This window comes from Lissotriton helveticus, chromosome 4_1 (genome assembly GCF_964261635.1).
Source record: "Lissotriton helveticus chromosome 4_1, aLisHel1.1, whole genome shotgun sequence".
Classification (NCBI taxonomy): Eukaryota; Metazoa; Chordata; class Amphibia; order Caudata; family Salamandridae; genus Lissotriton; species Lissotriton helveticus.
Genome location: NC_136063.1, coordinates 247699000 through 247712604, shown reverse-complemented (window position 1 = coordinate 247712604; position 13605 = coordinate 247699000). Strand labels below are relative to the sequence as shown.

The 13605-nt window shown below is 53.4% G+C and overlaps 1 protein-coding gene across 3 annotated transcripts in view; it reads right to left on the bottom strand.

Annotated features, from left to right (window-relative positions):
- Window positions 1-8550, bottom strand: part of LOC144828496 (CMP-N-acetylneuraminate-beta-galactosamide-alpha-2,3-sialyltransferase 1-like) — a 363670-nt gene extending 355120 nt beyond the window's left edge. For 2 of the 3 annotated variants that reach the window (XM_078686717.1, XM_078686716.1), the window contains exon 1: window positions 8270-8549. The gene's annotated coding sequence lies outside the window, so the exon portion shown is untranslated. Of the gene's footprint in view, window positions 1-8269 lie in introns of all 3 variants that reach the window. The other variant, XM_078686718.1, reaches the window with a different exon arrangement.
- Between the last annotated feature and the right edge of the window lie 5055 nt (window positions 8551-13605).

Genomic DNA, 13605 nt, shown 5'->3' with positions numbered 1-13605 from the left:
GCATCATCTTGAAGTGGTAGTGACCGTCCGGGGTAGAGAAGGCGGATCGCTCTTGGGCCCTGGGGGTGAGGCCGATTTGCCAGTAGCCCGCTGTCAAATCGAAGATGCTCAGGTAGCGGGCGGCCCCCATACGGTCAATTAGCTCATCTGCCCGGGGGATAGGGTGAGCGTCGGTCCTGGTAACGGCATTCAGTCCCCGGTAGTCCACACAGAACCGGAGCTCAGGGGCAACGCCCGGGGCGGCAGCCTTAGGGACCAGGACGACTGGGCTGGCCCAGGGGCTGTCAGAGGGTTCGATCACTCACAGGGCCAGCATCTTGGATACCTCGGTCTGGATGCAGGCGCGCACCCGATCTGGTACGCGGTACGCTCTGTGTCGAATAGGGGGGCTGTCCCCGGTGTCCACATCGTGAAGGCACCAGGGGGTGACCCCGGGGGTGAGAGAGAACAAGGATGCAAATCGTGTCAGGAGAGCTTGACAGTCTTGGCGTTGCTCTGGGGACAAGGCCTCGGAGAGTCTGACCCCTTCCACTGAGCCATCCTGCTCGAGGGTCCTCAGCAGGTCAGGAAGGGGCTCGGGGTCCTCTTCCGTCCCATTATCAGTAGCCATCAGGAGGCTGAGTTCTGAGCGTACAAAATGGGGCTTGAGTCTGTTGGCATGGAGGACTCGTAGGGGGTTCCGGGAGGTTTCCATGTCGATTAAGTAGGTGACGGGCCCCTTGCGTTCGATCACCTTGAAGGGCCCGGACCATTTGTCCTGTAGGGCACAGGGTTCGACCGGGGACATCACCCAGACCTGCTGTCCCGGCTCGAACTCGATGGAGGAAGCGTGTTGATCATACCATTTCTTCATGTCTTCCTGACTGGTTTCAAGGTTGGCTTTGGCGATCTCCCTGAATCGCCGGGTCGGGTTGCGAAGGGCCAAGAGATACTTGTATATGTCAGGGGGAGTTTTCTGGGGGGGCCTCTCCCAATCTTCTTTGACTAGGCTGAGGGGACCCCGGACGGGGTGTCCGTACAGGAGTTCAAATGGGCTGAAGCCTAGGGATTTTTGAGGGACCTCTCGGTAGGCAAACAGGAGGCACGGGAGTAGCACGTCCCACTGGCGACGGAGGGGTTCTTCTAGGCCCATGATCATTCCTTTGAGAGTGCGGTTAAACTGCTCGACCAATCCATTTCCCTGCGGGTGATAGGGGGTCGTGAATTTGTAGGTGACCCCGCACTGTTGCCAGAGAGACTTCATGTATTTCGAGATGAAGTTCGTGCCCCTGTCGCTGACGACCTCCCGGGGGAAGCCCACCCGGGAGAAGATCCCCATCAGGGCTCGGCCTACCACGGGTGCTGTCACGGTTCGAAGAGGGATGGCCTCGGGATAGCGGGTGGCGTGGTCCACCAGGACAAGGATGAACCGGTGTCCTTGGGCTGTCCGGGGGTCCAGGGGCCCCACAATGTCTATTCCCACCCGTTCGAACGGGGTGGTGACGACGGGAAAGGGCTGTAAGGGTGCTTTGGTTTTTCGGCCACTTTTTCCGCTGGCCTGGCAGGTGGGGCAGGCCCTGCAGTGGTTGGTGACATCTTTTCGCATTCGGGGCCAGTAAAAGTGGGTCACCAGGCGGTCGTACGTTTTGTCTTGTCCCAGGTGTCCGGCCAGGGGTACATCGTGGGCTAAGTTCAAGAGGAAATCCCTGAAGCGAAGGGGCACCATCAGCACCCGACTGGCCCCTAGTTCTGCAATCCTTTGCTCACTGTAGAGCAGGTCATTGTCCCAGTAGATCCAGTGGGCCCCCGAGGTGTCCCCTGCGCTCTGGGTAAGGGCTTGCTGCCGGAGTCCCTCGAGGGAGCGACAGGTTCTTTGTTCTTGTCGGAACTGTTCCTGGGTGGGACCCCCCTCTTGACGCCACTGGGCCAGGTCGGGGAGGTCCTGGAGCCGACCGAGTCCTTCTTCGGTTCAGGCCGGAGGACTTGCTTCTGGGGTGGCCTCCTCTGGGGCAATCGTGGGAGGAGGCTCTGGCCACTCGGGTTCCTCTGGACGGGGGACGGCACGGGCGGTCAGGGACCGGGTCGTGACACAGACCCATTCGGGGAGGCCCAGCATCCCCAGGTGCTCTCTCCGTTCGACTGCTGCCCACGGATGAACTTTCGAGATCGTTCCCCAGGAGGCAATCCACCGGGGCATCATCGCGGACAGTCACTTTCAGCATCCCGGATACTCCTCCCCATTCGAAGGGGATGTAGGCCATTTGACATAGACTTTCTGAGTTGTCGGCCGACCGGACAGGGCAAAGAATGTTCGGCAAGATCTGGTCCGGGGCCACCAGATGACAGCGGACTGCGGTCACACTGGCCCCGGTGTCGCGGAGGGCTTCAGCCCGGTGGCCATTAATGTTGACCCACTGGCTGTACTTCTGCGTGTTGGCGGGAAGGGGGGCCCGAGGGATCAGGTCCCGTTCCCCTAAGCAAACCAGGGACATGGCGGCCGGTTCCCATTCCGGCTGGTCGGTCTCGTACTCTTCTTGGTCTTCCGGGGTTGGCTCTTCCCCCAGGGCGGCAGCAGCGACCTGGCGGGGTATAGTGTTCGGGTTCTTTGGGCAGTTGGGATCATTGGCGTAGTGGCCGGGTCGCTGGCATCGGTGGCAAGTAATGTTGGCTCGGAAGCCTGGTCGCATCGGAGGGTTTCCCCGGCTGGCCGGGGGCGGGGGGTTGCTTGCGGGAATCACCGGGCCGGTGTCTCTACCCCGACCCTGGCCTCCTCCTCCCCCACGGGGGCGATGGGGCCCTTGGGCAGTTCTGTTCTGTTCGCTGGGCCCGTTTCGGCCAACTCGGGTGCTTTCCCATCGGTCAGCTTCGGCGGCGAGTTGCCGAGGTTCCGTTAGTTTACTGTCCAGGAGGTGCTGCCTGAGTTCGATGAAGCAGTTGTTAGAAAGGTGCTCCCACACAATAAGGTCAAAGAGTTGCTCGTAGGTGGTCACTTTGCTGCCCTTGATCCACCCCTCGAAGGCCCGGCTAAAAAAGTTCACGTACTCCACCCAAGTTGTACACGGGATCCGTTTGCAGTCGCGGAACCGCTGGCGGTACATCTCGGGTGTGAGTCCGTATCGAGTGAGGAGGGCGGCTTTCATGTGGTCGTAGGATGTCATCAGATGGTCCGGGAGTTGCAGCAGGGCGTCTCGCCCTTCGTTGACAAACCTCCCCCATAACCCGGCTCCCCAGTCGCTCCGGGGAATCCGGTGGGAGGTCATGGCTACCTCGTACGCTTTGAACCATTGCTGGATATCATCGTTCTTGTACTACTCTCTGACGACATCTTTGGGGATGTGGACCTTGGGGTCTGTAGTGGCAGGGGTGTTCGTGCTTGGTGGGTCCCGAGCTCCTTGCTCTGCTTCCGAATCTCTAGTTCTTTGAGGTTGCACTCATGTTCGTAGGCTAGCTTCTTCTCTTCTAGCTCTCTCTGCCTTTGTTTCTCTTCCCGCTCCTCTCGGAGCCGTAAGTGTTCCAATGTTATTTTTTGTTCCGCCAATTTGAGCTCTCCATCTAAGCGAAGTCGCGCCAGTTCTAATTCATGGAGCCTGCTTTTTTCCCGTTCTCGGACCTCCTCTGGGGAGAGACCCGATCTTCTTTCTTCCGTCGGCGTGGGGCTTGTTTCGGGTGTCTCGTGGCTTCGTGTTTGGGGTACGGTCGTACCCCTCTCCGCCCAAGATTCCAGGGCTTGTTTGAAATCCTCTTTCGTGCTCAGTCCTGTGGTTGAAATGCCTAGTTCTATGCAGAATTGTTTCAGTTCTCTGTGGTTGTATTCTTCTAGCTTTTCCATCTGGAATTTTTCCGTTGTTCCGCTCTCTTTTGTTGTCATGGTGGTTGTGTGTCGTGGGGCGAGTTACCCTCTGTACGATTATGCGTTGGTTCGGATCGCGCCGCTGGCCACCAATGTTAGACGGGGACCCGGAGGGTCAGCCGAGTACTGGGGGAGAGGCCTCCGATGAGGGCCGTCTCCGGCGATCGTACAGACAAGTCACTCCTCCCCCCAAAGATAGACACCACACCAGGATGAGATCAACACTCTTTATATAGGGTTCTTGCGGCAAGGTTATCAGCGATACAGGAGATTCAGGACTCGAGGGTCCCCTCAATTCTAGTCTCTGTAGGAAAAGGGGGTAGCGGGACAGTCTGGGTACCGGATCGGCACCGGGGGTGGCAAGAGGGAAGCTCACAATCCTCGAGCTTAGGAGTCTGCAAGGTCGGGCCGCGGCAGCACCAGCCGGCTAGGATGGAGGTCTACAACGAAGGGGCCCCGGCAGCGCCAGCAGGCCAAGGCGATGGTTCCCGTTGCAGAGGGCCGCGGCAGCGCCAGCAGGCCAAGGCGATAGTTCCCGTTGCAGAGGGCCGCGGCAGCGCCAGCAGGCCAAGGCGATAGTTCACGTGGCAGAAGGCCGCGGCAGCGCCGGCAGGCCAAGATGATGGTTGCACGAGGTGGAGGGCCGCGGCAGCGCCAGCAGGCCAAGGCGGTGGTTTCACGAGGGTAGGCCGCGGCAGCGCCAGCAGGCCAAGACGAAGGGTTCACAGGGCAGGGCTGTGGCAGCGCCAGCAGTCCGTCAAGGATGAGTTCTTCTCTGTGTCTCTCGACTCCAGGGTACAACTGCCTTCCTGGTCTGGAGCTGCCCCAGTTATAGGTCTGGTCCCCTTTGATGTCCGGACCCTCGCGCCTGGAGGTCGGGAGGTCCGGAATGAGGGAGTCCAGACACCCAGCAGGGGGGTGGAGCCAGCGGCCAGGGAGGCCGGGGGTGATCGACACCTGGCGGAGGAGAGCCGTTGACGACTCCTTCTTCCATTGACCTGCCAAGTGGTCTCTTTACCCCCTGTGTGGAGGTTGGTGCCTCGATGTCGGGGCCAGGCCAGGCCCAGGGTTGGGGTCGAGTCGAGGCCACGCGGTCTCGTGCTGTAGTGTCCAAAGATGGCGGCTGGGCCGGGGCCATGGTGCTGACGGGGACCAGGGCCAGCCGGTACGGGAGGGTTCAGGAGCTGGCGTCCCGTTGTGGACGGGTTGTGGGTTGCCTCGGGGGGTTGCCGGGGTGGCTCTTGCTGGGGATTCAGGGAGAGCCGGGGTCCGGGCCCCGTTGTGCGGAGGGGGGACGGCCCAGCCACGAGGCCTGTCCAACACCCGCTTTCCGCCCACCCCCGCCACAGCAATGCCGAGAGCTTGTCCTTCTAAGTTTCAGGTTGATTTTGTTTCCCTCACTCCTAGTTATAACGATACGATCACGATAATACTTTCCTTAAGCCTCCCAGTTATGTAGCATGCCCTCGAGCATTTCGTTTTCACTTATGCACAGTCAAGCCGATAACATTTTCCCCATGCCTCCTAGTTTTACAGCATTCCATCGAGCGCAACCAGGGTTTATTTCTCTTACAACCGAGCTAAGCAAGCTCTCACCCAGCAGAGCGTACTAAACCATGTACGGAAGCCAACATCACTTTTAAGTTTTTCTCCAAGTGTGTTTTTTATTATTATAATGAATCGGTATTTCCCACGACGTGTTGCTTATGGAGTCAACCTGGCAGAGTCTAAAATCACTGCGGAAACGGGGTCACTACTGTCCCGATGCGTGTTGCTAGAAAGGCAACAACAAGCATTGGCATAGCCAATAGGTCTCGCTTTTCACTTATAAGGTCCCAAAGGCGAGACCTATTGGCTATGCCAATGCTTGTTTTCTTTTGTTGTCTGAGTTTCAGTAACAGTTCTTAGCGCCACTGGTTTGAACGTGTGAAGCGGAGAGGTGTTCGCTAAATAAACTATAACTCCAGTGTAGATACTTTCACTCCTAGTACTGCTGTTAGTAATGGTTGTACCCGCAGTGTCTGCTACTAGTGGTTGTACTGGTGGCACTCTGATCTCCGTGACTTCGATTTTAGTGATACTGCTTACGCTTACTGCTTACGCTGGATATTAAAACACTTTAATGGCTGGTATAAAGTCCCTTACTACTAGTAATATCACCACCAGCATTAGTAATTCTACTACTAATAGATCATTTGTGTTATTACAGCTGCTAGTAATGATGCTACTTCTGCACTTGCATTTCTACAACTCCTCAAGCTGTATTTACTATTACTTCTTGTACTAGTGACAGTAAAAGTACTACTGATATTGCTATTACCACCTACAGGACTGCTTCTTGTAATGGAAGTATTGCTGGTGCTGTAACTTTTAGCACTTTTAATTGGTACAATTAATAGTAGAGTTGCTCATACTAAAACAAGCACTACAAAGTCTATACTATTATTAGCGATTTTACTGACAGTAATGCTACTTCTACTACTGCAGCTCCTAGCAGTACTACAAGTACAACTACTTGTAAAAACATGGCTAGTGGTTCTACTCCAAGTACTTCTACCAGCATTGCTAATACGCCTACCAATACTACGAGTCCTTCTTCTGCTAGTGCCATGATAATAAGTGCTTTAATCCAGTTACTCTTCTTGCTAGGAGTAGTAAACCTCCTGGCACTAACGCTAGCAGAACTACTCCTGATGCCAACCCGTGTGCATCTCATTTCAAACTCACCAATCTCAACTCTTTCACAGTTCATATCAATGATGGGCCACGGTTCACTGCAGTGATGCCATTTCAGTGAGTTATGGAGTTTGTAAGCATAAAAAACCAGAACTACAAATACTGTAATAGTTTCATTCAAGTTGGCTTTATTTGCATGGCAAGGACGCCATTGACGCCAAAGTTATCGCCTTCTGTAAAACTAAAGGACACAGCAGAAAGGTCGGTACATCACGTTTTCAGTTTGACACAAAAGTTCGCCCATAAACATGAATATAATTGGACAGACCTGCCTGGCACTATATTCAGTGTCTACGCTGATCCAGGACATATGTCTGCCAGCAAGTTCTGTCATCTGTCATTGCTATCCTGCGTGCTGTTCATACTCCAGCACATATAGAATGCGGCTTTAGTATACTTCACCATATGCATAGCAATGATACTACTGCTACTGAGGGGTATCTGAAGAAGACCATGGAGGCGAGCTTCTTGGATCGAAGAGACCGGTGCATGGGCAGTCCCCAAATCTCCCTTTGTTTTTCCCAACTATATGTGTTTCTGAGAGGTCACAGCGGCTCCGGAGAACCACAGCAGAAGCAACAGACCATAAAAGACCTCAACTCACTGACCACAGCAACATCATCACCCACAGCAGCGCCTCACAATATAACAACCCCAAGGACCACAGAAGCACCCAGAGACCACAGAGGCACCCACAGAAATCAACAGTATCCAAGAAAACACTGCAGCGACCAAACCCACAGTAGTACTTACCAAACCCAGATCACACACAAAGTAGGGGCAACAGCCCTTAAAAGCGACCACAGGACACAGTACTCACTGGAAACAGCAGTGGTCACAATCATGGGCACTGCCATAAGGCGGCACAAGTACCCACAGTAACCAGATTGCCCACATAACAAGGGCAACAGCCCAGAAAGCAACCACAGGACACAGGCGTGCTCACTGCAAACAACAGTGGCCACAATCATAGGCACTGCCATAAGGCGGCACAAGTACCCACAGTAACCAGATTGCCCACAAAACAAGGGCAACAGCCCACAAAGCAACCACAGGACACAGGCATACTCACTGGAAACAGCAGTGGTCACAATCATAGGCACTGCCATAAGGCGGCACAAGTACCCACAGTAACCAGATCGCCCACATAACAAGGGCAACAGCCTAAAAAGCAACCACAGGACACAGGCGTACTCACTGCAAACAACAGTGGTTACAATCCTAGGCACTGCCATAAGGCGGCACAAGTACCCACTGTAACCAGATCGCCCACATAACAAGGGCAACAGCCCAGAAAGCAACCACAAGCCACGGCCGTACTCACTGCAAACAACAGTGGTCACAATCATAGGCACTGCCATAAGGCGGCACAAGTACCCACAGTAACCAGATCGCCCACATAACAAGGGCAACAGCCCAAAAAGCAACCACAAGCCACGGCCGTACTCACTGGAAACAACAGTGGTCACAATCATAAGCGCTACCAAAAAGGCGCACAAGTCCCCACAGTAGTACTTACTGAACCCAGATCACCCTCTTAGCAGGGGCAACAGCACAAGAAAGCAACCAGACGACACAGGCGTACTCGCTGGAAAAAACAGTGGTCACAGATCATAGGCGCTGCCAAAAAAAGCGCACAAGTTAAATATATATATATATATATTAACAGAAGTTACAGGGGAGGGAGAGCAGGCAGGAACTCACAGTGTTAGCGGATGTTGGCTAGCTCCTTCCTCCACGGCACCAGTGTCCAGGGGCAGCTCGGAGTTGGCATTTTAGGAACGTTCACAGGTAGGTGTCAAATGCAACAGAAGTGCTCTGAGCCGTGAAGGGCAAATCGGGTCCCGGAGCGCTGTGTCAAAGTGCTTGACACGTAAGTTAGGAAATGTTTGAAGCGACTCACCCTGACCTGCCAGATACTTCGCACCCCTCCCCTCTTGACCAACTACCTCATCACCTCGCTCGCCACCTACGAATGATGGGAAATATCTCACAAGAAAGGTGAAAAAGCTGTGCGTCATCTCGGGAGCAGGGTGAGGAGACCCATATGTTACATTCGTCATCAAATTAAACCTCAAGGGCGAGGACAGCACCCGGTATGCATAAAAAGAGAAGCAGCAGGGTCACACCCAGCCTTGTATCTGTTAATTACACGTTTCCTGCCTGACTCTATCGCAACTGCCTCAACCACAACTAACGCCCAACAAATGGCCTTAATTAAACATATCGGAGCAGATTTACAAGCCCCTTGCGCCTCATTTACGCCGCCGTTGCGTCAGTTTTGTGACGCAGCAGCTGCGCAAATCCTGCTCCATGGTGCGGCGGTACTTACAACGTGACGCATCTTGCGTCATGTTGTAATGCCCTGCGCCACATGTAGGCGTTCCTGTGCAGGTGGGGGGGGTGGGGGGGGTCCGGCACAGGAACGTCTCCTAAAAAGTGGCTGAGTGAAATCTACAATATTTCACTCAGTCACTTTTAGGCCCATGCTGCGTCAAAACCCTGCGCCTGCTTGAAGCAGGCGTAAGGATTGACGCAGCATTAACTAGATAGGGCCCCCGGAGCATTGCTGGAGCTGCATCGCGCTTGCGAGGCAACTCCAGCAATGCGTCACTTTTAGGCACAGATGCATCATGCATCTGTGCCGTTTTTGCACCATGGTGCGCCGCGTTGTAAATGCGGCGCATCCATGATGGCGGAGCTGTGGCGCGTAATAACTGGCGCATCCCTGCTGATTTGCAGGGATGCGCCAGTTATTGTAAATATGCCCCATCGGATCTACAGAAATCACCGTATGTAGATGTGAAGAGGGGGCATTTTACATTGCTGCCATCAGAATGTACTTCGATTTGGAAAACTGTGCTTAGTTGTATTTCATTTTAAGGATAATTACTTAAACTGCCTGTTTACGCATTTTAATGTATACTTATTAACACACTCATCCACACACACTCCTAAGAAACTAATGTGTTTTAATTCTTGAGACTGACGCCCAATGAGTGAATCTTGACAGGAGGGGCACGCCTGGGCGTATCTGCTAGTGCTAACTAGTTCAAATTGATTCTCCTGCGGCCAAGTGTGACCTATAAGATAAATGCTGAATATTGAACTGTAGAAATAAAAGAAAATTATTGTGATTAAATAAAAATACCAACTGCATCCAACCAATACAATTGTCAAGTTTCAAACATGCAACGGCAATCAAACTAAATCCCCTGTTTGGCAGTTAATGAAATTATATGTCTCAAATGAGATCAGCAGAAACCGTCTGTGACTGGCCAATTGGAATTTCCACTAGTGCCCCAAGTTCAGTGCCAGCGGAAGCCATTCCATGGACAGACCTAAGTAGCAAGGAATGCCCAGCGAGGGTCAAGGAGTGAAGTCCCCGCCAAGGAAGATGGCAGATGGCGCTCATCTGGGAGGGGGCGCCTCACCCAGACACCACTGGCAAAACTCACAGCGGGTGGCAGGATCCGGAGAGGCGAGGGTGTGAGCCTACAAGCAGGTATCTTGAAACTGGGGGGGCGGGCCCCCTTAGGGGGGCGCAAGTGTCCCTTCCCTATGTATATAAAGATAACTCTAATCACTAGTATATGCAGTAGTTTTTATCCTTTATGCAACGCATGTAATCCTAAATCCTTATGTTTCTCAACTGGTTCTTATGTAAAGCGCTCTGACACCTTCGGGTAAAGTTCGCGCTATATAAAATCGCATAAATAAAATAAAATAAAATAAAATAAAGTGAGCCTCTGGGAGGGGAGAGCCACTGAGCCAGTCCAAAAGAGCATTAGGCTGATAAGAGGGCTTTGATGACTCACTGACAGGAGTGAACCCGCCTTTACTCAGCAGAGGGGATTCCGCTGTTCCGTCTCCGGCATCTGCACCGTTTCACTTCCTCTCTCATAAACACCGCTCTTAAAATGCCCAAGCCATACATACCCACTCGTAGAGTGGCGCTGTTATGAGCCCACGATTCTTTGCTCGTGTGGAGCAGACTCTCGCGTTCTTTATTCCTGCGGTTTAACGAGGGCTGCTGGCATCGAGGCGCTATCGCTGCCTGCATTCACCATATTATTTGAACTCATCTGAGTGAAAGGCTTAGAGAGTCAGACAGGCGCGTGGTCTCTTTGTGAAATAACGAGATTGGGGTGCCAGATCGACCCTTTAAATAAAGGTTCATGTGGAGCATGGGTACTCACAAACTTTCTCTCAGGGGCCACATTTACAGTGTGGTTTGTGTCCGAGGGGGAGGGGGAGGGGGCGGGGCTAGAGCAACACAAAAAACTGTGACCATGAGGTGGATCACAGGTCCCTGCAGCGGACGCCTTCGTCCACTGAGCCACCAGACCCGGCAAACACACATCTCTCTCTCGCTCTCTTTCTTTATCTCTATCTCACTATCTCTCTCTCTCTCTCTCTCTCTATCACTCTTTCTTTATCTCTATCTCACTATCTCTCTCTCTCTATCACTCTCTCTGTCTCCCTCCCTCTCTCTAGCTCTCTTTCCCTCCCTCTCACCCTGTCTCCCTCTGTCTCACTCACTCTGACTGTCTCTATCCCTCTCTCTCCTTCTCTGTCTCACTCACTCTGACTGTCTCACTCCTTCCCTCTCCCTCTCTGTCTCCATCTGTCTGTCTCTCTCTCCCTCCCTCTGTCTCCCTCTCTCTGTCTCCCTCTCTCTGTCACCCTCTCTCTCTGTCTCCCTCTTTCTCTCTCTCTCTGTCTCCCTCCCTCCCCCTCTCTCCGTCTCCCTCCCTCCCCCTCTCTCTGCCTCCCTCCCTCCAAGTGTCTGGCTCCCTCTCTCCATCTGTCTGCCTCCCTCTGTCTTCCTCCCTCTGTCTCCCTCTCTCTGTCTCCCTCCCTCTGTCTCCATATGCCTGTCTCCCTCCCTCTGTCTCCATATGCATGTCTCCTTCCCTCTGTCTCCATATGCCTGTCTCCCTCCTTCTGTCTCCTTCCCTCTATCTCCCGCTCTGTCTCCCTTCTCCCTCCATCTGTCTCCCTCCCTCTTTCTGTCTCCCTCCCTCTGTCTGTCTCCCTCTGTCTCCCTCCCTCTGTCTGTCTCCCTCCCTCTGTCTGTCTCCCTCCCTCTGTCTGTCTGTCTCCCTCTTTCTGTCTCCCCCCCACTGTCTGTCACCCTCCCTCTGTCCCCCCCTCTGTCTCCCTCTCTCTTCCTCCCTCCCCCTCTCACTGTCTGCCTCCCTCCCTCTGTCTGTCTCCCTCCCTCTGTCTGTCTCACTCTCTCTTCCTTTCCCTCCCTCTCCCTCTGTCTCCCTCCCTTTTCCTCCCTCCCAGTGCCCCAGCATATTTATCTGTGAGGGGCTGCCATTACCATAATTCCCTTAAAAGGGAGCGCCAGCATCTTGCTCATTGCGACGCCTGGACTGAGAAACGTTGCCTGTTTTTAAAACAATGTGGTTTCTAAAGACACTGCCCTAAGCACTAGCGCTGCTTGTCTGAAGGACCCCAATACGTTGGCAGCTGCAATTGCTTACCTGCATTGGACAGAGTGGTCCCAATACTCCTGCATTGCAGGAATTGCCAGCAATAACATAATTATTCGAACGGAAGCGCACCAGGGCTTCAACATGCACTGACTGCAGGCACGTTTGGAATGCGTCTATGTAACTCAGAAACCTTTTGGATTTGAACACCAGGTGGTGTTCCTGGATTCTGCACTTGCTGCTGCTCTTGCTAAGCACGTGCTATTTGATCACTGTAATTAAGATAGAACTGACCGGCCAATTTAGCTTGATGGTCCTACTAAGTCAACACAGTTATAAAGAAAGTAACACAAGTCTTTGGAGCACAATTGGCATGGAAAACAAACAAGGTGCCAGGTCTGACAAGATGAAGTTGTCACACACAGTGTGACAATAAAGAATTCTGGATATAAGCGCTGTCATTAAATAAACACTTGATGACTACATTAGAGACAGCAGGCGAGATACACATAGGTGGTGTATATCTACCTAAAGTATCTATGTTAAACTGTTTTCAATAGCTCATATTTAATGGAACAAGCCCCGATGTTTCTGTCTCCTTTCCCTCCCACCCTCTCCCTCTCCCTCTGTCTCCGTCCCACTACCTCCCTCTGTCACCCTCTTCACCTCACCCTGCGTGTGTCAGCCTGGGCTGAGACAGCCTCCTGGCACACACAGCCCAGCCCGAGCAATTCATAGGTCTTTAGACAGACCATTTGTATGTTAATGAGGCCTTGCTGTACTTAACCTCTTCTTAGGCCCCTACAGCTCCACTATCATTGGAATCACCCGGCGGCTGGCCCCCACAGAGCAGCAGAGTCTCTTAGACTCGCGCTGCAGCAACCAGCAGTGTTTGAAGACACGATTATTTAAAAAAAAAAAATACAACACAGGTACGATGTCTGGAAGGTCAGTGGGCCGCCAGGGAAGGCTTGCCGGGCCGCCCCCGGCCCGCGGGCAGTACTATGAGTACCCTTGATGTGGAGGGAACGGTGCAGGATGAAGGCAGTGACAGAGACGTCCCTCAAAACGAGAAGCCTCAGTCTGTTCCCCCCTCTCGTTCCACAGCAGACGCCCACCGATTTATAGGTCTCGCCTGTCGATGCGCATGCGCATCGAGCTTACGAGACTATTGCGGCTTAACCACTCTTTAACTAACTTGCAAGGAATCGTGGCGATTCCTTGCAGTGCCCGTGACTTTTAAGCTCAATGCGCATGTGCATTGAGCTTAAAAGCGCGTGCACATCAGTTCCCTCAGCCGCACTCCAGGCCCCTGCTGTTTTCACACCCTCTCCCCGCTCCGCCCCCTCCCCTGCCCGCCGTGTCGCAGATCACAGAATCTTGTTTATCTACTTTGAAGCGCACGGCCGCTAGGCCGTGCCTCCCCTACTCTCCTCCCCCCTCCTCCTCCTACTCTCCTCCCCTGCCTGCCGTGTCGCACCTCTCCCCGCTCCGCCCCTCCCCTGCCCGCCGTGTCGCAGATCACAGAAGCTTGTCCTGTCATGTTTTTCGAGTCGGAAGTGAAACAGAGGCAATAGGATTTATAGATTTCCACAA